The following is a 23,507-nucleotide window of genomic DNA, read 5'->3' as shown; positions in this document are numbered from 1 at the left end:
ATCCAACTTGTGGAGCCGTCTTTTCCTCTTCAAGACCTGCTCTCCGGGTACCAGGGGAACAGCGGGAGCATACTGGTTGTAAGTCTTCTCTTGTCTTTCCCTAGCCTGACAGAGACTTCGCTCCACGCTCTCCTGTACTCTCCGGTACTGCTGCTGCCTCTCTGTGTCCCAGTCTGTTTCTGGTGAAGTGTCCTCAGGTGTCAGGACTCCCATTTCCAGGTCAACAGGTAACTTACCAGGTCTCGCCCTCATTAGGTAAGCCGGGGTACAGTTGGTGGAACCTACCGGGATGTGGTTGTATAGGTCCACCAGATCGGGCAACTTCTCAGGCCACAGACTGCGTTCTTCCAGGGGCAATGTTTTTAGAAGATCCATTACCACCTGGTTCATTTTTTCACAAAGTCCATTAGTTTGCGGATGGTAGGGTGTCGTCCTTATCTTCCGGCAGCCATACAGATTGCAGAATTCCTGGAAGACCTCCGCTTCAAAGGCAGGTCCCTGGTCCGTCAGCACTTGGTCCGGGTACCCGTGTGGACGGCAGAAGTGCTGCTGGAAGGCCCTAGCTGCTGTTTGAGCCGTTAAGTCCTTGACGGGGACGACAACCAAGAACCGGGAGTAATGATCCACGATGGTTAACGCGTAGACGTAGCCACTTCTGCTTGGGGTCAGTTTTACATGATCCAAGGCTACCAGTTCCAACGGTTGCCGGGTGACGATGGACTGCAGGGGAGTCTTCTGGCTGGCCCGGTCCTTCCTTCTCAGATTGCACGGGCCACAGTCTCTGCACCACTTCTCGATGGTTCCCCTCATGCCTACCCAGTGGAACCGCTCGCGCAGCAGGAACTCCAGCTTTTTCCACCCGAAGTGTCCAGCTCCGTCGTGGTATGCCTCCATCACCATGGCTGCGTCTCTTCGGGGCACCACTACTTGCCAGAGTAGTTCATGCGTCCGGGAGTTGACCATTCTGCGGCACAACTTCCCCTTGTAAAGGAATAGTCGACTCTTCTCCGCCCATAGTTGTTTGGCTTCCTCCGGAGCGTCTGGTTCAAGGCGAGCCTCCGGCCGAGTCAGCATCTCCTTCACCAGTCGGACGGCAGGGTCGCTGTCTTGCGTTTCCGCCCAGTTGTAGTGGGGTAAGGGGTTCAACGTAGCAGCCTGCTTACCCCTTACCCGGTGGGAATACTGGATATTCCCATGACGGTGGAACGCAGGGAGTTCAACTTCTTCCAGTCCCTCCGGATCTTCTCCTTCGTCCGGCAGGTTGGGCATCCTGGACAGGGCGTCCGCGTTAGTATTGGAGCGTCCTGCCCGGTATTTGATTGTGAACTCGTAGTTGGACAGACGGGCCATCCACCTCTGCTCCAGGGCACCGAGTCTTGCCGTGTCCAGGTGTGTCAACGGGTTGTTATCCGTGTATACGGTGAACCGGGAAGAAGCGAGGTAATGCCTAAAGCGCTCGGTGACTGCCCATACCACGGCCAGGAACTCTAGCTTAAATGAGCTGTAATTTTCGGGGTTCCTTTCGGTGGGTCGCAGTTTTCGGCTGGCATAGGAGATTACTCGTTCTCTCCCCTGCTGAATCTGGGACAGTACGGCTCCTAGCCCGATGTTACTGGCGTCGGTGTAGAGGATGAAGGGCTGGCTATAGTCCGGGTACGCCAAGATTTCATCCCCCGTGAGGGCCATCTTCAGCTGGCGGAAGGACTCTTCTTCTAGCTTTTCCCATTTGAAGGGCGGCTTCTGGTTCTTGGCCTTCCGGGACTGGCCTATCAGGAGGTCCTGCATAGGTGCTGCCTTTTTGGTGAAACCGGGAATAAACCTTCGGTAGTAGCCTACCAACCCTAGGAACTGCCGCACTTCTTTTACGCTGGAGGGGCTTGGCCATCCCTTAATTGCGGTGATCTTATCGGGGTCGGGAGCCACTCCGTCAGCGCTCACCACGTGTCCCAGGTATTGCACCTTTGGTTTCAGGAGGTGACACTTGGAGGGTTTCACCTTTAGGCCGTAACTCGCCAGAGCTTCGAACACCTCCGCCAGGTGTTTCAGGTGGTCCTCATAAGTTTTGGAGTATACGATGACATCGTCCAGGTACAACAGGACCGTCTCGAAGTTTCTGTGGCCCAGACAGCACTCCATTAATCGTTGGAAGGTTCCTGGGGCGTTGCAGAGTCCGAACGGCATGCAGGTGAACTCGCTAAGTCCCATCGGGGTGGTGAATGCGGTCTTCTCCCGGTCCGCCTCTGCTACAGGAACCTGCCAGTACCCGCTAGTGAGATCCAAGGTAGAGAAGAAGTTAGCAGATCTTAAAGCAGCCAATGACTCCTCTATCCTTGGTAAGGGGTACGCATCCTTGTGTGTGATACGGTTGATTTTCCGGTAATCTACACACATCCTCATGGTGTTGTCTTTCTTTTTGACTAAAACTAGTGGGGCTGCCCAGGGGCTACAGCTATCCCGGATTACCCCAGCCTCCTTCATGTCTCTAAGCATCCCCTTGGCGTGTTGGTAATGTGCAGGGGGTACGGGTCGATACCTCTCTTTTATGGGAGGATGATCTCCCGTGGGGATGCGGTGTTCTACCCCCTTGACTCGCCCGAAGTCTAACGGGTGTTTACTAAACACTCTCTCATACTCTTGAACCACCCGATAGACTCCTTGTTTCTGATGTGAGGGAGTGGAGTCAGTACCCAGATGTAGTTGCTGACACCAGTCCTCCATGTCTTTCTTAGAGCCGTTACCTTCCTCCGGGTGAGATGGAGGCAAGGGTTCCACAGATTGCATAGAATTTTGATTAGTGGTATATAATTTGGCTAGCGTGGCATACCGGGGCAGGTACACTTCCCTCTCCCCGATATTTATTATGCGAACGGGCACCCTCCCATGGCGTACATTGACCACCCCCCGTGCTGTCAAAATGGTGGGCCTACTGTCTGAGTAAACTGGTTCTACCATTGCCTGGTAATCTCTACCTCTCAGACCAATAGCTGCCCGGCACCAAATCATCATTTCACTTTTTGGGGGCATGGCAATAGGAAAAGGGTCACACATTCTTACGCTACCAATCTCACCGCCGGAGAGTTCCACTTGTTGCCGTTGCATCAGTGCCCGGATCTCTTTCTGGAGCACCCGCTGCTCGCCGGAGCTGGCGTTCTTGGCAACCTGCTGTAAAAGGAAAATCACCTCTGCAAGACAATTTTCAATTACGTTAGTTCCTAGAGTTATTTTTGGGTGACTCTCATGTTTATCAATATCTACAATGATCAGTCCCTGTGCGGCCAGTTCGACTCTACCGATTTTGAGGGTCACCTCTTTAAATCCGATCTGTGGCACGGGCTGGCCATTGCTGGCGATGATACTCAAGTCGTCGTCAGGGTAGCGGGTAATATCCGAGTCATTCCAGTACTGCTTGAAGAGCACGTACGGGATGGTGGTGACCTGTGACCCGGTATCCAGTAGGGCACTCATGGGAATGCCATCCAGTACCACAGGCAAGACTGGACGTCCTCCCACATATCTGTCGCGCCAGTTCGATGGGCCTGGTGATCTTTTTCCTGGGGGTTGGCCCTCTACCCCAGGTTGTGCCCGTTTAAAGAACAGTACCTTTCCATATGTCCGGGTTGATTGCAGCGGCGGCAGATGGGTCGTCCGTCCTCGCTGTATCGGTCACTGGGTCTTCCTCTGGCCGGTGGGGTCCTCCTTGGTCGACGCCACGGGATGTCCTCCGGTCCGGATGCCAGCTGGATCTTCCCTGGGGTGGAAACCTGTAAAGACTGCACAGTTCGGGTTAGCGCAGCAACGCTCTTAACTAGCTCTTGGACCTGATGGTGTAGGTCTGGAGCCGGGTCATTGTCCAAAGCCTGCGCATGAGCTCCCACAGGCCCTGTCGACAAGGGCGCCGCCTCCTGGTGGTAAGTGATAGCTGGGCGCCTGTGGGTCACAACGCCACCCGGTGCTGGTTCTCGGAGCACCCGGATAGCTCTATCCTTGAACTGTGCAAAGTCCAGATGGGGATCCTGTAAGGCCATTGCCCGCAACTGGGTTCGGTGGGCATTGCAATATAAACCCTCTATAAATTGTTCAGTCAACAGCCTGTCCTCGTTTCCCACCCCATCAGGGTCGGTCTGCTTTATGGCCCTCAGGGCCTCTTGTAGGTTTAGTGCATAGTCCCTTATACTCTCATGCGCTCGCTGCTTGCACCCGTAGAATCTAAGCTTGATCTCGGCTGAGGTGCGGGTATCGAAGGTGTCCCTCAGCCGGGTTAGTATCTCTGCGACAGTCCTCCTCCCAGGTGGCCAAGATTTTACTTCTCTTTTGGCTGCCCCGGTTAGTTGGGCCACCAGGATGCTCACTTTTTGCTCTTCTGTGAGGGGGTACACCTGGAAGAGGCTATCCAGCTTTTCTCTAAAGTCATGCAGGGTATGTGACTCCCCTGAGTACTGGGGTAGCCAAGCTGCTCCCGGGATATAGGGCATGGTGAAGGGCATAACTGCAGCAGCGGTAGCGCTGGCGGGGGTTGAGGCAGTGAAGCTCTCCTCCGTATCCGACATCTTCCTCCCCCCTAGTGGACCGTGGCCTACCTTGCGATGATCCTCTTCCGTAGGCCGCGGCTCCGCAGTGGATCGTCAGGGTTGAGGACCTTCCGTCGCGCTCCTGTGACGTCGGCGTCTGCTGGGCTCCTTCCAGGACCTTACGCAACGTCCGGACGTGAGGCGGGGCTTCAGTTCTCGCGCGCTTTCGGAGTCCACGCCCCTCTTCTTCCCGCGCGGCGTCCTCAAGATGGCGTCCAATGGCGGGAAAACTCCACGGATGGCGGGAAGAAGGTCGAAGATGGCGCCGGATGGCGGGAAAACTTCGCGGATGGCGGGAAGAAGGTAGAAGATGGCGCCGGATGGCGGGAAACCTCCACGGATAGCGGGAATCTTCACCACTGGTAAGTTTGAACAGTCTTTGCTTTTCAGGCACGCAGTACCCGGTGGTTGCGGGCACGAAATCCTGCCGACTACGCCAAAGTTGACGCGCCCCTGGGCCTGTGTCGCGCTGCGCTGCGCATGCGGGAGCTTACCCGGAGCCGGATCTGTGGAGGGTTGTAGTCTCGTGGCGGTGACCCGGTCCGTGCCCAGGGAGTCAAACTAGACGGCAGTCCATTAGTAGTAAATGGTTGATGACTACGCCACCCGTTGAGTGCAGCCAGGGGGCTGCTGCTGCAGGGCAGACCGCTGAGGCCGATGGTGGGATTGTGCAGCGTGATAGTATAACCCCCAACGGGAGGGGTATGGCCTCAGGGCAGCCGACGTGGATGATGGGGGTAGCAAGAACCACTCAGAGACGGTACGGTGTAGTTCAGGGTCTTTACTGGTAACAACAAAAGACCCTCCCGGAGTACTTGCTAGCGGATGGGGCCTGGTCAGTCCTTGAGCAGATGGGATCTCCCCTGGCCAGGCGTAGTTGTAGGCCTCCCAAACTGACTGTACTCTTCTGGCTACCTTGCTAGGAGCTGATGTAAGTAGCCCACGTCCCTGAGTGTACCGTGTGGTGCTCACCCGTATGGCCGGTGACTCGGGGCCTTCTAATGGCTTCCGCTCCACGATGGCGGTGCTGGTCCCACGCGTGTGACCGTGCCTTCGGGCTTCTGGGCCAGAGGACCTGAAATCCCCTGCCTGACGGATTCTGCTGCTGGGCAGGAATTAGTCCCCACAGCCTCGGACTCCGGGTCCGGTAAAAAGTCTTCTTAGTCAGGGCGAACTCTGCAGCTGCCAGCCCCTGACTCCTTGTAACTGCTGTTTCTTCCTATGCTGTCTCTACTTCTTCTCTTCTTCTACTCACTCACCCTGCCTCAGCCCCAGGTTTATACAGGGGAAGTTCTTCCCCTCCCAAGACTGGGCAGGAGGTGTGGCATGCACAGGATCCCTGACCAAAGGACCTCCCACCTGCTCTCAGACATAACATTACGTTACTGTGGCAACCAGACCCCTGGGGTGTCACAGTTCAACTTCAGCAACTGTGCATTGCATTGCCATGTAATGTAATGTAATGCAATGCTATCTATCTAGCTCTCCCTCTATACTTCCTTTTGGATAAACAGACATATTAGGCAAGCATTTTCGAGCTTTCACCTAAATAACTACAGGTGGTGAGATAAGCTGCACAATATAATTGACCTTTCAGTATATTGTTGCACACACACCATCTATTTAGCAAATGCCCTTGTTATCAACAGCAGCCTTTTAAACTCACCTGAGCTAACAGGTATATGAGCTGGTTACTCTGCTGCGCTTAAAATTTCTTTTTTGGTTTGCTACAATGCCTTTTCTGAAACGTTGTCTCCCTCTGCTGGAACACTGACTTCTTTCATTTAATGCCTGCAGACTATAAAAGAGAAACCAACCCAAAAAGTTTGGTTGATTAGTCTGTGGCATTCTTTTAAACTGTTGCTTATGGCGGTCTCTGTGAGCTTCTCAGTGACATTCAGCCATCCAGGTATCCCGCCTGCAGTAGACGGAATGTGGCAATGGAACGCTGGCTGCGCGTGTCATAATAGGCTCTGAGCCTTTATATACCTGCGCACAGCAGCAGCCACCTTCAGTCTGCTGCTGGACAGCCAGCAGCAGCAGCAGCAGGAGAGGTAATTAATCAGCAACCCTCCTGCTAAGGGTAGACAGCTGCTCGTTCCACCCCCCCCCCCCGCCTTAATTGGTTCTCCTCCCTTCCAACGGTGTTGAGGCGGGTGGGAACAGCCGGGGGTTGAGGGTACTGTGCTAAAAGAGGTGGAGTTATGCAGATCTAAAACGCGTTGATTTCAGCAGCAGCAAGCCGAAAAGTGCAGGCATGTGAGGGATCTAGAGGTTGACAGCATGTCTTCTTAACGGGAGTCCAGGTGGCCATCTCCACAAATGGACTTTTCAGAATCCTTGGGTGGCACCGTAGTCGGAAACCAATTCTGGTTATCGCTTCTCGGCCTTTTGGCTAAGATCAAGTGTAGTATCTGTTCTTATCAGTTTAATATCTGATACGTCCCCTATCTGGGGACCATATATTAAATGGATTTTTAGAACAGGGAGATGGAAAAAGAGCTTGCTCTGTCCACGCCACGCATTGACCTGGTATTGCAGTATCTCCAGGACCGGTGCACCCCTTCTTTAATGCAGTTTCTAAAATCAGAAAGAATTGAATTCAATGCTTTTTGTTCATTTTGCTTGTTTGTCGGATTTTGGGATGGACTCTTTGGCTTTGCTTTTCTTCTCCTCATTGGATTTTTCATGTTAAAAGTTGCAGAAGCCAGATGACAAGCTCATTTTGGTTCAACTTCAGCAACTGTGCATTGCATTGCCATGTAATGTAATGTAATGCAATGCTATCTATCTAGCTCTCCCTCTATACTTCCTTTTGGATAAACAGACATATTAGGCAAGCATTTTGGAGCTTTCACCTAAATAACTACAGGTGGTGAGATAAGCTGCACAATATAATTGACCTTTCAGTATATTGTTGCACACACACCATCTATTTAGCAAATGCCCTTGTTATCAACAGCAGCCTTTTAAACTCACCTGAGCTAACAGGTATGTGAGCTGGTTACTCTGCTGCGCTTAAAATTTCTTTTTTGGTTTGCTACAATGCCTTTTCTGAAACGTTGTCTCCCTCTGCTGGAACACTGACTTCTTTCATTTAATGCCTGCAGACTATAAAAGAGAAACCAACCCAAAAAGTTTGGTTGATTAGTCTGTGGCATTCTTTTAAACTGTTGCTTATGGCGGTCTCTGTGAGCTTCTCAGTGACATTCAGCCATCCAGGTATCCCGCCTGCAGTAGACGGAATGTGGCAATGGAACGCTGGCTGCGCGTGTCATAATAGGCTCTGAGCCTTTATATACCTGCGCACAGCAGCAGCCACCTTCAGTCTGCTGCTGGACAGCCAGCAGCAGCAGGAGAGGTAATTAATCAGCAACCCTCCTGCTAAGGGTAGACAGCTGCTCGTTCCACCCCCCCCCCGCCTTAATTGGTTCTCCTCCCTTCCAACGGTGTTGAGGCGGGTGGGAACAGCCGGGGGTTGAGGGTACTGTGCTAAAAGAGGTGGAGTTATGCAGATCTAAAACGCGTGGATTGCAGCAGCAGCAAGCCGAAAAGTGCAGGCATGTGAGGGATCTAGAGGTTGACAGCATGTCTTCTTAACGGGAGTCCAGGTGGCCATCTCCACAAATGGACTTTTCAGAATCCTTGGGTTGCACCGTAGTCGGAAACCAATTCTGGTTATCGCTTCTCGGCCTTTTGGCTAAGATCAAGTGTAGTATCTGTTCTTATCAGTTTAATATCTGATACGTCCCCTATCTGGGGACCATATATTAAATGGATTTTTAGAACAGGGAGATGGAAAAAGAGCTTGCTCTGTCCACTCCACGCATTGACCTGGTATTGCAGTATCTCCAGGACCGGTGCATCCCTTCTTTAATGCAGTTTCTAAAATCAGAAAGAATTGAATTCAATGCTTTTTGTTCATTTTGCTTGTTTGTCGGATTTTGGGATGGACTCTTTGGCTTTGCTTTTCTTCTCCTCATTGGATTTTTCATGTTAAAAGTTGCAGAAGCCAGATGACAAGCTCATTTTGGTTCAACTTCAGCAACTGTGCATTGCATTGCCATGTAATGTAATGTAATGCAATGCTATCTATCTAGCTCTCCCTCTATACTTCCTTTTGGATAAACAGACATATTAGGCAAGCATTTTGGAGCTTTCACCTAAATAACTACAGGTGGTGAGATAAGCTGCACAATATAATTGACCTTTCAGTATATTGTTGCACACACACCATCTATTTAGCAAATGCCCTTGTTATCAACAGCAGCCTTTTAAACTCACCTGAGCTAACAGGTATGTGAGCTGGTTACTCTGCTGCGCTTAAAATTTCTTTTTTGGTTTGCTACAATGCCTTTTCTGAAACGTTGTCTCCCTCTGCTGGAACACTGACTTCTTTCATTTAATGCCTGCAGACTATAAAAGAGAAACCAACCCAAAAAGTTTGGTTTATTAGTCTGTGGCATTCTTTTAAACTGTTGCTTATGGCGGTCTCTGTGAGCTTCTCAGTGACATTCAGCCATCCAGGTATCCCGCCTGCAGTAGACGGAATGTGGCAATGGAACGCTGGCTGCGCGTGTCATAATAGGCTCTGAGCCTTTATATACCTGCGCACAGCAGCAGCCACCTTCAGTCTGCTGCTGGACAGCCAGCAGCAGCAGCAGCAGGAGAGGTAATTAATCAGCAACCCTCCTGCTAAGGGTAGACAGCTGCTCGTTCCACCCCCCCCCCGCCTTAATTGGTTCTCCTCCCTTCCAACGGTGTTGAGGCGGGTGGGAACAGCCGGGGGTTGAGGGTACTGTGCTAAAAGAGGTGGAGTTATGCAGATCTAAAACGCGTGGATTGCAGCAGCAGCAAGCCGAAAAGTGCAGGCATGTGAGGGATCTAGAGGTTGACAGCATGTCTTCTTAACGGGAGTCCAGGTGGCCATCTCCACAAATGGACTTTTCAGAATCCTTGGGTGGCACCGTAGTCGGAAACCAATTCTGGTTATCGCTTCTCGGCCTTTTGGCTAAGATCAAGTGTAGTATCTGTTCTTATCAGTTTAATATCTGATACGTCCCCTATCTGGGGACCATATATTAAATGGATTTTTAGAACAGGGAGATGGAAAAAGAGCTTGCTCTGTCCACTCCACGCATTGACCTGGTATTGCAGTATCTCCAGGACCGGTGCACCCCTTCTTTAATGCAGTTTCTAAAATCAGAAAGAATTGAATTCAATGCTTTTTGTTCATTTTGCTTGTTTGTCGGATTTTGGGATGGACTCTTTGGCTTTGCTTTTCTTCTCCTCATTGGATTTTTCATGTTAAAAGTTGCAGAAGCCAGATGACAAGCTCATTTTGGTTCAACTTCAGCAACTGTGCATTGCATTGCCATGTAATGTAATGTAATGCAATGCTATCTATCTAGCTCTCCCTCTATACTTCCTTTTGGATAAACAGACATATTAGGCAAGCATTTTGGAGCTTTCACCTAAATAACTACAGGTGGTGAGATAAGCTGCACAATATAATTGACCTTTCAGTATATTGTTGCACACACACCATCTATTTAGCAAATGCCCTTGTTATCAACAGCAGCCTTTTAAACTCACCTGAGCTAACAGGTATGTGAGCTGGTTACTCTGCTGCGCTTAAAATTTCTTTTTTGGTTTGCTACAATGCCTTTTCTGAAACGTTGTCTCCCTCTGCTGGAACACTGACTTCTTTCATTTAATGCCTGCAGACTATAAAAGAGAAACCAACCCAAAAAGTTTGGTTGATTAGTCTGTGGCATTCTTTTAAACTGTTGCTTATGGCGGTCTCTGTGAGCTTATCAGTGACATTCAGCCATCCAGGTATCCCGCCTGCAGTAGACGGAATGTGGCAATGGAACGCTGGCTGCGCGTGTCATAATAGGCTCTGAGCCTTTATATACCTGCGCACAGCAGCAGCCACCTTCAGTCTGCTGCTGGACAGCCAGCAGCAGCAGCAGGAGAGGTAATTAATCAGCAACCCTCCTGCTAAGGGTAGACAGCTGCTCGTTCCACCCCCCCCCCCGCCTTAATTGGTTCTCCTCCCTTCCAACGGTGTTGAGGCGGGTGGGAACAGCCGGGGGTTGAGGGTACTGTGCTAAAAGAGGTGGAGTTATGCAGATCTAAAACGCGTGGATTGCAGCAGCAGCAAGCCGAAAAGTGCAGGCATGTGAGGGATCTAGAGGTTGACAGCATGTCTTCTTAACGGGAGTCCAGGTGGCCATCTCCACAAATGGACTTTTCAGAATCCTTGGGTGGCACCGTAGTCGGAAACCAATTCTGGTTATCGCTTCTCGGCCTTTTGGCTAAGATCAAGTGTAGTATCTGTTCTTATCAGTTTAATATCTGATACGTCCCCTATCTGGGGACCATATATTAAATGGATTTTTAGAACAGGGAGATGGAAAAAGAGCTTGCTCTGTCCACTCCACGCATTGACCTGGTATTGCAGTATCTCCAGGACCGGTGCAACCCTTCTTTAATGCAGTTTCTAAAATCAGAAAGAATTGAATTCAATGCTTTTTGTTCATTTTGCTTGTTTGTCGGATTTTGGGATGGACTCTTTGGCTTTGCTTTTCTTCTCCTCATTGGATTTTTCATGTTAAAAGTTGCAGAAGCCAGATGACAAGCTCATTTTGGTTCAACTTCAGCAACTGTGCATTGCATTGCCATGTAATGTAATGTAATGCAATGCTATCTATCTAGCTCTCCCTCTATACTTCCTTTTGGATAAACAGACATATTAGGCAAGCATTTTGGAGCTTTCACCTAAATAACTACAGGTGGTGAGATAAGCTGCACAATATAATTGACCTTTCAGTATATTGTTGCACACACACCATCTATTTAGCAAATGCCCTTGTTATCAACAGCAGCCTTTTAAACTCACCTGAGCTAACAGGTATGTGAGCTGGTTACTCTGCTGCGCTTAAAATTTCTTTTTTGGTTTGCTACAATGCCTTTTCTGAAACGTTGTCTCCCTCTGCTGGAACACTGACTTCTTTCATTTAATGCCTGCAGACTATAAAAGAGAAACCAACCCAAAAAGTTTGGTTGATTAGTCTGTGGCATTCTTTTAAACTGTTGCTTATGGCGGTCTCTGTGAGCTTCTCAGTGACATTCAGCCATCCAGGTATCCCGCCTGCAGTAGACGGAATGTGGCAATGGAACGCTGGCTGCGCGTGTCATAATAGGCTCTGAGCCTTTATATACCTGCGCACAGCAGCAGCCACCTTCAGTCTGCTGCTGGACAGCCAGCAGCAGCAGCAGCAGGAGAGGTAATTAATCAGCAACCCTCCTGCTAAGGGTAGACAGCTGCTCGTTCCACCCCCCCCCGCCTTAATTGGTTCTCCTCCCTTCCAACGGTGTTGAGGCGGGTGGGAACAGCCGGGGGTTGAGGGTACTGTGCTAAAAGAGGTGGAGTTATGCAGATCTAAAACGCGTGGATTGCAGCAGCAGCAAGCCGAAAAGTGCAGGCATGTGAGGGATCTAGAGGTTGACAGCATGTCTTCTTAACGGGAGTCCAGGTGGCCATCTCCACAAATGGACTTTTCAGAATCCTTGGGTGGCACCGTAGTCGGAAACCAATTCTGGTTATCGCTTCTCGGCCTTTTGGCTAAGATCAAGTGTAGTATCTGTTCTTATCAGTTTAATATCTGATACGTCCCCTATCTGGGGACCATATATTAAATGGATTTTTAGAACAGGGAGATGGAAAAAGAGCTTGCTCTGTCCACTCCACGCATTGACCTGGTATTGCAGTATCTCCAGGACCGGTGCACCCCTTCTTTAATGCAGTTTCTAAAATCAGAAAGAATTGAATTCAATGCTTTTTGTTCATTTTGCTTGTTTGTCGGATTTTGGGATGGACTCTTTGGCTTTGCTTTTCTTCTCCTCATTGGATTTTTCATGTTAAAAGTTGCAGAAGCCAGATGACAAGCTCATTTTGGTTCAACTTCAGCAACTGTGCATTGCATTGCCATGTAATGTAATGTAATGCAATGCTATCTATCTAGCTCTCCCTCTATACTTCCTTTTGGATAAACAGACATATTAGGCAAGCATTTTGGAGCTTTCACCTAAATAACTACAGGTGGTGAGATAAGCTGCACAATATAATTGACCTTTCAGTATATTGTTGCACACACACCATCTATTTAGCAAATGCCCTTGTTATCAACAGCAGCCTTTTAAACTCACCTGAGCTAACAGGTATGTGAGCTGGTTACTCTGCTGCGCTTAAAATTTCTTTTTTGGTTTGCTACAATGCCTTTTCTGAAACGTTGTCTCCCTCTGCTGGAACACTGACTTCTTTCATTTAATGCCTGCAGACTATAAAAGAGAAACCAACCCAAAAAGTTTGGTTGATTAGTCTGTGGCATTCTTTTAAACTGTTGCTTATGGCGGTCTCTGTGAGCTTCTCAGTGACATTCAGCCATCCAGGTATCCCGCCTGCAGTAGACGGAATGTGGCAATGGAACGCTGGCTGCGCGTGTCATAATAGGCTCTGAGCCTTTATATACCTGCGCACAGCAGCAGCCACCTTCAGTCTGCTGCTGGACAGCCAGCAGCAGCAGCAGGAGAGGTAATTAATCAGCAACCCTCCTGCTAAGGGTAGACAGCTGCTCGTTCCACCCCCCCCCCCGCCTTAATTGGTTCTCCTCCCTTCCAACGGTGTTGAGGCGGGTGGGAACAGCCGGGGGTTGAGGGTACTGTGCTAAAAGAGGTGGAGTTATGCAGATCTAAAACGCGTGGATTGCAGCAGCAGCAAGCCGAAAAGTGCAGGCATGTGAGGGATCTAGAGGTTGACAGCATGTCTTCTTAACGGGAGTCCAGGTGGCCATCTCCACAAATGGACTTTTCAGAATCCTTGGGTGGCACCGTAGTCGGAAACCAATTCTGGTTATCGCTTCTCGGCCTTTTGGCTAAGATCAAGTGTAGTATCTGTTCTTATCAGTTTAATATCTGATACGTCCCCTATCTGGGGACCATATATTAAATGGATTTTTAGAACAGGGAGATGGAAAAAGAGCTTGCTCTGTCCACTCCACGCATTGACCTGGTATTGCAGTATCTCCAGGACCGGTGCAACCCTTCTTTAATGCAGTTTCTAAAATCAGAAAGAATTGAATTCAATGCTTTTTGTTCATTTTGCTTGTTTGTCGGATTTTGGGATGGACTCTTTGGCTTTGCTTTTCTTCTCCTCATTGGATTTTTCATGTTAAAAGTTGCAGAAGCCAGATGACAAGCTCATTTTGGTTCAACTTCAGCAACTGTGCATTGCATTGCCATGTAATGTAATGTAATGCAATGCGATCTATCTAGCTCTCCCTCTATACTTCCTTTTGGATAAACAGACATATTAGGCAAGCATTTTGGAGCTTTCACCTAAATAACTACAGGTGGTGAGATAAGCTGCACAATATAATTGACCTTTCAGTATATTGTTGCACACACACCATCTATTTAGCAAATGCCCTTGTTATCAACAGCAGCCTTTTAAACTCACCTGAGCTAACAGGTATGTGAGCTGGTTACTCTGCTGCGCTTAAAATTTCTTTTTTGGTTTGCTACAATGCCTTTTCTGAAACGTTGTCTCCCTCTGCTGGAACACTGACTTCTTTCATTTAATGCCTGCAGACTATAAAAGAGAAACCAACCCAAAAAGTTTGGTTGATTAGTCTGTGGCATTCTTTTAAACTGTTGCTTATGGCGGTCTCTGTGAGCTTCTCAGTGACATTCAGCCATCCAGGTATCCCGCCTGCAGTAGACGGAATGTGGCAATGGAACGCTGGCTGCACGTGTCATAATAGGCTCTGAGCCTTTATATACCTGCGCACAGCAGCAGCCACCTTCAGTCTGCTGCTGGACAGCCAGCAGCAGCAGCAGCAGGAGAGGTAATTAATCAGCAACCCTCCTGCTAAGGGTAGACAGCTGCTCGTTCCACCCCCCCCCCCGCCTTAATTGGTTCTCCTCCCTTCCAACGGTGTTGAGGCGGGTGGGAACAGCCGGGGGTTGAGGGTACTGTGCTAAAAGAGGTGGAGTTATGCAGATCTAAAACGCGTGGATTGCAGCAGCAGCAAGCCGAAAAGTGCAGGCATGTGAGGGATCTAGAGGTTGACAGCATGTCTTCTTAACGGGAGTCCAGGTGGCCATCTCCACAAATGGACTTTTCAGAATCCTTGGGTGGCACCGTAGTCGGAAACCAATTCTGGTTATCGCTTCTCGGCCTTTTGGCTAAGATCAAGTGTAGTATCTTTCGAAAAGGCGGTTTTGGATGTTGGCCGCCCTAGTAGATTGATACATTATGCACACTGGGGTTTAGGCGCTTGTTAGTACGCCAGGTGGCTAATATAGTCATCTGGTGGAAAGCATGGCCCCCCAGGATCGACGCCATTGGGCCGGGGAAGATCGAAAGCCCGAAGTGTGAAGTGCCCCAGGAGTGGTGACCCTGGGGTGCCTTAACTCACTGGGATTGGGAACCCCACTTGAGTTTATGGCACATTTGCACAAGCACTTCAAATTTTCTTTCTTCGCACACACCCTTATTCCGGGCCTTCTGGCCTTAGGATGGGGAATTTTTCAATTCCCGGTCGAAGGTCCGGGCAGTATTATACTGTGAAACCTTCACTATTTATTTAATTTCTTTGTCACTGTGTGTCCACTTATTCACGTGTGTCACGTCCTACTAGGATTTTGTCGGGATGCGGTTCCCTTACGGGTTCCTCTCTTGGCAGGTCTAGGGGGGGAGTGTGTGGCCATCAGGTTCCGCTCCCCCCTGAACCCCCCTGGCTCTCCTCTTTCGGGAGGAGAGCGTTGTTGGCTCCCCTCTTCCGGGAGGGGAGCACAGTCTTTGGCTCCCAGTGCCTTGCTCGGGTGAGAACTCGGGCAGGTGCTGGGGGTAAGATTGGGTCGCCTCTGGCTTCGGCTGGAGGTGGCTTTTTGTCCCTGTTCCTCGCTGTGGCCTTTTGGCTCGGAGGGACGGGGAATGGTTTGGGGGACCCTTCTCCTTTTGGAGAGGGTTTCAAGAAGACCAGCATCCTAGTGCACTTTTTTTGTGGCACTTGTCACTTTTTTAAGCGCACTCGGGTTTTGTACACGAATTCGGGCTTTCAAAAAGAAAAAAATCTGTTCTTATCAGTTTAATATCTGATACGTCCCCTATCTGGGGACCATATATTAAATGGATTTTTAGAACAGGGAGATGGAAAAAGAGCTTGCTCTGTCCACTCCACGCATTGACCTGGTATTGCAGTATCTCCAGGACCGGTGCACCCCTTCTTTAATGCAGTTTCTAAAATCAGAAAGAATTGAATTCAATGCTTTTTGTTCATTTTGCTTGTTTGTCGGATTTTGGGATGGACTCTTTGGCTTTGCTTTTCTTCTCCTCATTGGATTTTTCATGTTAAAAGTTGCAGAAGCCAGATGACAAGCTCATTTTGGTTCAACTTCAGCAACTGTGCATTGCATTGCCATGTAATGTAATGTAATGCAATGCTATCTATCTAGCTCTCCCTCTATACTTCCTTTTGGATAAACAGACATATTAGGCAAGCATTTTGGAGCTTTCACCTAAATAACTACAGGTGGTGAGATAAGCTGCACAATATAATTGACCTTTCAGTATATTGTTGCACACACACCATCTATTTAGCAAATGCCCTTGTTATCAACAGCAGCCTTTTAAACTCACCTGAGCTAACAGGTATGTGAGCTGGTTACTCTGCTGCGCTTAAAATTTCTTTTTTGGTTTGCTACAATGCCTTTTCTGAAACGTTGTCTCCCTCTGCTGGAACACTGACTTCTTTCATTTAATGCCTGCAGACTATAAAAGAGAAACCAACCCAAAAAGTTTGGTTGATTAGTCTGTGGCATTCTTTTAAACTGTTGCTTATGGCGGTCTCTGTGAGCTTCTCAGTGACATTCAGCCATCCAGGTATCCCGCCTGCAGTAGACGGAATGTGGCAATGGAACGCTGGCTGCGCGTGTCATAATAGGCTCTGAGCCTTTATATACCTGCGTACAGCAGCAGCCACCTTCAGTCTGCTGCTGGACAGCCAGCAGCAGCAGCAGCAGGAGAGGTAATTAATCAGCAACCCTCCTGCTAAGGGTAGACAGCTGCTCGTTCCACCCCCCCCCGCCTTAATTGGTTCTCCTCCCTTCCAACGGTGTTGAGGCGGGTGGGAACAGCCGGGGGTTGAGGGTACTGTGCTAAAAGAGGTGGAGTTATGCAGATCTAAAACGCGTGGATTGCAGCAGCAGCAAGCCGAAAAGTGCAGGCATGTGAGGGATCTAGAGGTTGACAGCATGTCTTCTTAACGGGAGTCCAGGTGGCCATCTCCACAAATGGACTTTTCAGAATCCTTGGGTGGCACCGTAGTCGGAAACCAATTCTGGTTATCGCTTCTCGGCCTTTTGGCTAAGATCAAGTGTAGTATCTGTTCTTATCAGTTTAATATCTGATATGTCCCCTATCTGGGGACCATATATTAAATGGATTTTTAGAACAGGGAGATGGAAAAAGAGCTTGCTCTGTCCACTCCACGCATTGACCTGGTATTGCAGTATCTCCAGGACCGGTGCACCCCTTCTTTAATGCAGTTTCTAAAATCAGAAAGAATTGAATTCAATGCTTTTTGTTCATTTTGCTTGTTTGTCGGATTTTGGGATGGACTCTTTGGCTTTGCTTTTCTTCTCCTCATTGGATTTTTCATGTTAAAAGTTGCAGAAGCCAGATGACAAGCTCATTTTGGTTCAACTTCAGCAACTGTGCATTGCATTGCCATGTAATGTAATGTAATGCAATGCTATCTATCTAGCTCTCCCTCTATACTTCCTTTTGGATAAACAGACATATTAGGCAAGCATTTTGGAGCTTTCACCTAAATAACTACAGGTGGTGAGATAAGCTGCACAATATAATTGACCTTTCAGTATATTGTTGCACACACACCATCTATTTAGCAAATGCCCTTGTTATCAACAGCAGCCTTTTAAACTCACCTGAGCTAACAGGTATGTGAGCTGGTTACTCTGCTGCGCTTAAAATTTCTTTTTTGGTTTGCTACAATGCCTTTTCTGAAACGTTGTCTCCCTCTGCTGGAACACTGACTTCTTTCATTTAATGCCTGCAGACTATAAAAGAGAAACCAACCCAAAAAGTTTGGTTGATTAGTCTGTGGCATTCTTTTAAACTGTTGCTTATGGCGGTCTCTGTGACCTTCTCAGTGACATTCAGCCATCCAGGTATCCCGCCTGCAGTAGACGGAATGTGGCAATGGAACGCTGGCTGCGCGTGTCATAATAGGCTCTGAGCCTTTATATACCTGCGCACAGCAGCAGCCACCTTCAGTCTGCTGCTGGACAGCCAGCAGCAGCAGCAGCAGGAGAGGTAATTAATCAGCAACCCTCCTGCTAAGGGTAGACAGCTGCTCGTTCCACCCCCCCCCCCCGCCTTAATTGGTTCTCCTCCCTTCCAACGGTGATGAGGCGGGTGGGAACAGCCGGGGGTTGAGGGTACTGTGCTAAAAGAGGTGGAGTTATGCAGATCTAAAACGCGTGGATTGCAGCAGCAGCAAGCCGAAAAGTGCAGGCATGTGAGGGATGTAGAGGTTGACAGCATGTCTTCTTAACGGGAGTCCAGGTGGCCATCTCCACAAATGGACTTTTCAGAATCCTTGGGTGGCACCGTAGTCGGAAACCAATTCTGGTTATCGCTTCTCGGCCTTTTGGCTAAGATCAAGTGTAGTATCTGTTCTTATCAGTTTAATATCTGATACGTCCCCTATCTGGGGACCATATATTAAATGGATTTTTAGAACAGGGAGATGGAAAAAGAGCTTGCTCTGTCCACTCCACGCATTGACCTGGTATTGCAGTATCTCCAGGACCGGTGCACCCCTTCTTTAATGCAGTTTCTAAAATCAGAAAGAATTGAATTCAATGCTTTTTGTTCATTTTGCTTGTTTGTCGGATTTTGGGATGGACTCTTTGGCTTTGCTTTTCTTCTCCTCATTGGATTTTTCATGTTAAAAGTTGCAGAAGCCAGATGACAAGCTCATTTTGGTTCAACTTCAGCAACTGTGCATTGCATTGCCATGTAATGTAATGTAATGCAATGCTATCTATCTAGCTCTCCCTCTATACTTCCTTTTGGATAAACAGACATATTAGGCAAGCATTTTGGAGCTTTCACCTAAATAACTACAGGTGGTGAGATAAGCTGCACAATATAATTGACCTTTCAGTATATTGTTGCACACACACCATCTATTTAGCAAATGCCCTTGTTATCAACAGCAGCCTTTTAAACTCACCTGAGCTAACAGGTATGTGAGCTGGTTACTCTGCTGCGCTTAAAATTTCTTTTTTGGTTTGCTACAATGCCTTTTCTGAAACGTTGTCTCCCTCTGCTGGAACACTGACTTCTTTCATTTAATGCCTGCAGACTATAAAAGAGAAACCAACCCAAAAAGTTTGGTTGATTAGTCTGTGGCATTCTTTTAAACTGTTGCTTATGGCGGTCTCTGTGAGCTTCTCAGTGACATTCAGCCATCCAGGTATCCCGCCTGCAGTAGACGGAATGTGGCAATGGAACGCTGGCTGCGCGTGTCATAATAGGCTCTGAGCCTTTATATACCTGCGCACAGCAGCAGCCACCTTCAGTCTGCTGCTGGACAGCCAGCAGCAGCAGCAGCAGGAGAGGTAATTAATCAGCAACCCTCCTGCTAAGGGTAGACAGCTGCTCGTTCCACCCCCCCCCCCCCGCCTTAATTGGTTCTCCTCCCTTCCAACGGTGTTGAGGCGGGTGGGAACAGCCGGGGGTTGAGGGTACTGTGCTAAAAGAGGTGGAGTTATGCAGATCTAAAACGCGTGGATTGCAGCAGCAGCAAGCCGAAAAGTGCAGGCATGTGAGGGATCTAGAGGTTGACAGCATGTCTTCTTAACGGGAGTCCAGGTGGCCATCTCCACAAATGGACTTTTCAGAATCCTTGGGTGGCACCGTAGTCGGAAACCAATTCTGGTTATCGCTTCTCGGCCTTTTGGCTAAGATCAAGTGTAGTATCTGTTCTTATCAGTTTAATATCTGATACGTCCCCTATCTGGGGACCATATATTAAATGGATTTTTAGAACAGGGAGATGGAAAAAGAGCTTGCTCTGTCCACTCCACGCATTGACCTGGTATTGCAGTATCTCCAGGACCGGTGCACCCCTTCTTTAATGCAGTTTCTAAAATCAGAAAGAATTGAATTCAATGCTTTTTGTTCATTTTGCTTGTTTGTCGGATTTTGGGATGGACTCTTTGGCTTTGCTTTTCTTCTCCTCATTGGATTTTTCATGTTAAAAGTTGCAGAAGCCAGATGACAAGCTCATTTTGGTTCAACTTCAGCAACTGTGCATTGCATTGCCATGTAATGTAATGTAATGCAATGCTATCTATCTAGCTCTCCCTCTATACTTCCTTTTGGATAAACAGACATATTAGGCAAGCATTTTGGAGCTTTCACCTAAATAACTACAGGTGGTGAGATAAGCTGCACAATATAATTGACCTTTCAGTATATTGTTGCACACACACCATCTATTTAGCAAATGCCCTTGTTATCAACAGCAGCCTTTTAAACTCACCTGAGCTAACAGGTATGTGAGCTGGTTACTCTGCTGCGCTTAAAATTTCTTTTTTGGTTTGCTACAATGCCTTTTCTGAAACGTTGTCTCCCTCTGCTGGAACACTGACTTCTTTCATTTAATGCCTGCAGACTATAAAAGAGAAACCAACCCAAAAAGTTTGGTTGATTAGTCTGTGGCATTCTTTTAAACTGTTGCTTATGGCGGTCTCTGTGACCTTCTCAGTGACATTCAGCCATCCAGGTATCCCGCCTGCAGTAGACGGAATGTGGCAATGGAACGCTGGCTGCGCGTGTCATAATAGGCTCTGAGCCTTTATATACCTGCGCACAGCAGCAGCCACCTTCAGTCTGCTGCTGGACAGCCAGCAGCAGCAGCAGCAGGAGAGGTAATTAATCAGCAACCCTCCTGCTAAGGGTAGACAGCTGCTCGTTCCACCCCCCCCCCCGCCTTAATTGGTTCTCCTCCCTTCCAACGGTGTTGAGGCGGGTGGGAACAGCCGGGGGTTGAGGGTACTGTGCTAAAAGAGGTGAAGTTATGCAGATCTAAAACGCGTGGATTGCAGCAGCAGCAAGCCGAAAAGTGCAGGCATGTGAGGGATCTAGAGGTTGACAGCATGTCTTCTTAACGGGAGTCCAGGTGGCCATCTCCACAAATGGACTTTTCAGAATCCTTGGGTGGCACCGTAGTCGGAAACCAATTCTGGTTATCGCTTCTCGGCCTTTTGGCTAAGATCAAGTGTAGTATCTGTTCTTATCAGTTTAATATCTGATACGTCCCCTATCTGGGGACCATATATTAAATGGATTTTTAGAACAGGGAGATGGAAAAAGAGCTTGCTCTGTCCACTCCACGCATTGACCTGGTATTGCAGTATCTCCAGGACCGGTGCACCCCTTCTTTAATGCAGTTTCTAAAATCAGAAAGAATTGAATTCAATGCTTTTTGTTCATTTTGCTTGTTTGTCGGATTTTGGGATGGACTCTTTGGCTTTGCTTTTCTTCTCCTCATTGGATTTTTCATGTTAAAAGTTGCAGAAGCCAGATGACAAGCTCATTTTGGTTCAACTTCAGCAACTGTGCATTGCATTGCCATGTAATGTAATGTAATGCAATGCTATCTATCTAGCTCTCCCTCTATACTTCCTTTTGGATAAACAGACATATTAGGCAAGCATTTTGGAGCTTTCACCTAAATAACTACAGGTGGTGAGATAAGCTGCACAATATAATTGACCTTTCAGTATATTGTTGCACACACACCATCTATTTAGCAAATGCCCTTGTTATCAACAGCAGCCTTTTAAACTCACCTGAGCTAACAGGTATGTGAGCTGGTTACTCTGCTGCGCTTAAAATTTCTTTTTTGGTTTGCTACAATGCCTTTTCTGAAACGTTGTCTCCCTCTGCTGGAACACTGACTTCTTTCATTTAATGCCTGCAGACTATAAAAGAGAAACCAACCCAAAAAGTTTGGTTGATTAGTCTGTGGCATTCTTTTAAACTGTTGCTTATGGCGGTCTCTGTGAGCTTCTCAGTGACATTCAGCCATCCAGGTATCCCGCCTGCAGTAGACGGAATGTGGCAATGGAACGCTGGCTGCGCGTGTCATAATAGGCTCTGAGCCTTTATATACCTGCGCACAGCAGCAGCCACCTTCAGTCTGCTGCTGGACAGCCAGCAGCAGCAGCAGCAGGAGAGGTAATTAATCAGCAACCCTCCTGCTAAGGGTAGACAGCTGCTCGTTCCACCCCCCCCCCCCGCCTTAATTGGTTCTCCTCCCTTCCAACGGTGTTGAGGCGGGTGGGAACAGCCGGGGGTTGAGGGTACTGTGCTAAAAGAGGTGAAGTTATGCAGATCTAAAACGCGTGGATTGCAGCAGCAGCAAGCCGAAAAGTGCAGGCATGTGAGGGATCTAGAGGTTGACAGCATGTCTTCTTAACGGGAGTCCAGGTGGCCATCTCCACAAATGGACTTTTCAGAATCCTTGGGTGGCACCGTAGTCGGAAACCAATTCTGGTTATCGCTTCTCGGCCTTTTGGCTAAGATCAAGTGTAGTATCTGTTCTTATCAGTTTAATATCTGATACGTCCCCTATCTGGGGACCATATATTAAATGGATTTTTAGAACAGGGAGATGGAAAAAGAGCTTGCTCTGTCCACTCCACGCATTGACCTGGTATTGCAGTATCTCCAGGACCGGTGCACCCCTTCTTTAATGCAGTTTCTAAAATCAGAAAGAATTGAATTCAATGCTTTTTGTTCATTTTGCTTGTTTGTCGGATTTTGGGATGGACTCTTTGGCTTTGCTTTTCTTCTCCTCATTGGATTTTTCATGTTAAAAGTTGCAGAAGCCAGATGACAAGCTCATTTTGGTTCAACTTCAGCAACTGTGCATTGCATTGCCATGTAATGTAATGTAATGCAATGCTATCTATCTAGCTCTCCCTCTATACTTCCTTTTGGATAAACAGACATATTAGGCAAGCATTTTGGAGCTTTCACCTAAATAACTACAGGTGGTGAGATAAGCTGCACAATATAATTGACCTTTCAGTATATTGTTGCACACACACCATCTATTTAGCAAATGCCCTTGTTATCAACAGCAGCCTTTTAAACTCACCTGAGCTAACAGGTATGTGAGCTGGTTACTCTGCTGCGCTTAAAATTTCTTTTTTGGTTTGCTACAATGCCTTTTCTGAAACGTTGTCTCCCTCTGCTGGAACACTGACTTCTTTCATTTAATGCCTGCAGACTATAAAAGAGAAACCAACCCAAAAAGTTTGGTTGATTAGTCTGTGGCATTCTTTTAAACTGTTGCTTATGGCGGTCTCTGTGAGCTTCTCAGTGACATTCAGCCATCCAGGTATCCCGCCTGCAGTAGACGGAATGTGGCAATGGAACGCTGGCTGCGCGTGTCATAATAGGCTCTGAGCCTTTATATACCTGCGCACAGCAGCAGCCACCTTCAGTCTGCTGCTGGACAGCCAGCAGCAGCAGCAGCAGGAGAGGTAATTAATCAGCAACCCTCCTGCTAAGGGTAGACAGCTGCTCGTTCCACCCCCCCCCCCGCCTTAATTGGTTCTCCTCCCTTCCAACGGTGTTGAGGCGGGTGGGAACAGCCGGGGGTTGAGGGTACTGTGCTAAAAGAGGTGGAGTTATGCAGATCTAAAACGCGTGGATTGCAGCAGCAGCAAGCCGAAAAGTGCAGGCATGTGAGGGATCTAGAGGTTGACAGCATGTCTTCTTAACGGGAGTCCAGGTGGCCATCTCCACAAATGGACTTTTCAGAA

General features: G+C 48.2%; 12 non-coding genes and 1 pseudogene across 12 annotated transcripts; all 13 read left to right on the top strand.

Annotated features, from left to right (window-relative positions):
- Positions 1 to 6,943: 6,943 nt before the first annotated feature.
- On the top strand, positions 6,944 to 7,134 carry LOC141210168 (U2 spliceosomal RNA). Its single transcript, XR_012280345.1, has one exon. It is a non-coding gene; the product is annotated as a U2 spliceosomal RNA (small nuclear RNA).
- A 1,114-nt stretch (positions 7,135 to 8,248) lies between these two features.
- On the top strand, positions 8,249 to 8,439 carry LOC141209910 (U2 spliceosomal RNA). The gene has a single exon (XR_012280097.1). It is a non-coding gene; the product is annotated as a U2 spliceosomal RNA (small nuclear RNA).
- A 1,120-nt stretch (positions 8,440 to 9,559) lies between these two features.
- LOC141209000 (U2 spliceosomal RNA) lies at positions 9,560 to 9,750 on the top strand. The gene has a single exon (XR_012279210.1). It is a non-coding gene; the product is annotated as a U2 spliceosomal RNA (small nuclear RNA).
- A 1,118-nt stretch (positions 9,751 to 10,868) lies between these two features.
- LOC141209847 (U2 spliceosomal RNA) lies at positions 10,869 to 11,059 on the top strand. The gene has a single exon (XR_012280037.1). It is a non-coding gene; the product is annotated as a U2 spliceosomal RNA (small nuclear RNA).
- A 1,119-nt stretch (positions 11,060 to 12,178) lies between these two features.
- On the top strand, positions 12,179 to 12,369 carry LOC141208999 (U2 spliceosomal RNA). The gene has a single exon (XR_012279209.1). It is a non-coding gene; the product is annotated as a U2 spliceosomal RNA (small nuclear RNA).
- Positions 12,370 to 13,487: 1,118 nt separating this feature from the next.
- On the top strand, positions 13,488 to 13,678 carry LOC141209846 (U2 spliceosomal RNA). Its single transcript, XR_012280036.1, has one exon. It is a non-coding gene; the product is annotated as a U2 spliceosomal RNA (small nuclear RNA).
- A 1,121-nt stretch (positions 13,679 to 14,799) lies between these two features.
- LOC141210827 (U2 spliceosomal RNA) lies at positions 14,800 to 14,891 on the top strand (annotated as a pseudogene).
- A 789-nt stretch (positions 14,892 to 15,680) lies between these two features.
- Positions 15,681 to 15,862, top strand: LOC141210628 (U2 spliceosomal RNA). The gene has a single exon (XR_012280774.1). It is a non-coding gene; the product is annotated as a U2 spliceosomal RNA (small nuclear RNA).
- A 1,119-nt stretch (positions 15,863 to 16,981) lies between these two features.
- LOC141211045 (U2 spliceosomal RNA) lies at positions 16,982 to 17,172 on the top strand. The gene has a single exon (XR_012281032.1). It is a non-coding gene; the product is annotated as a U2 spliceosomal RNA (small nuclear RNA).
- Positions 17,173 to 18,294: 1,122 nt separating this feature from the next.
- On the top strand, positions 18,295 to 18,485 carry LOC141208998 (U2 spliceosomal RNA). Its single transcript, XR_012279208.1, has one exon. It is a non-coding gene; the product is annotated as a U2 spliceosomal RNA (small nuclear RNA).
- Positions 18,486 to 19,608: 1,123 nt separating this feature from the next.
- On the top strand, positions 19,609 to 19,799 carry LOC141208997 (U2 spliceosomal RNA). The gene has a single exon (XR_012279207.1). It is a non-coding gene; the product is annotated as a U2 spliceosomal RNA (small nuclear RNA).
- Positions 19,800 to 20,920: 1,121 nt separating this feature from the next.
- Positions 20,921 to 21,111, top strand: LOC141208996 (U2 spliceosomal RNA). Its single transcript, XR_012279206.1, has one exon. It is a non-coding gene; the product is annotated as a U2 spliceosomal RNA (small nuclear RNA).
- A 1,122-nt stretch (positions 21,112 to 22,233) lies between these two features.
- Positions 22,234 to 22,424, top strand: LOC141208995 (U2 spliceosomal RNA). The gene has a single exon (XR_012279205.1). It is a non-coding gene; the product is annotated as a U2 spliceosomal RNA (small nuclear RNA).
- Positions 22,425 to 23,507: the final 1,083 nt, after the last annotated feature.

The sequence above is a fragment of the Phyllobates terribilis genome, unplaced genomic scaffold, assembly GCF_046119375.1.
Source record: "Phyllobates terribilis strain yellow unplaced genomic scaffold, ASM4611937v1 Scaffold_169__1_contigs__length_4117513, whole genome shotgun sequence".
Taxonomy (NCBI): Eukaryota; Metazoa; Chordata; class Amphibia; order Anura; family Dendrobatidae; genus Phyllobates; species Phyllobates terribilis.
This window is presented reverse-complemented; position numbering and strand designations above follow the sequence as displayed.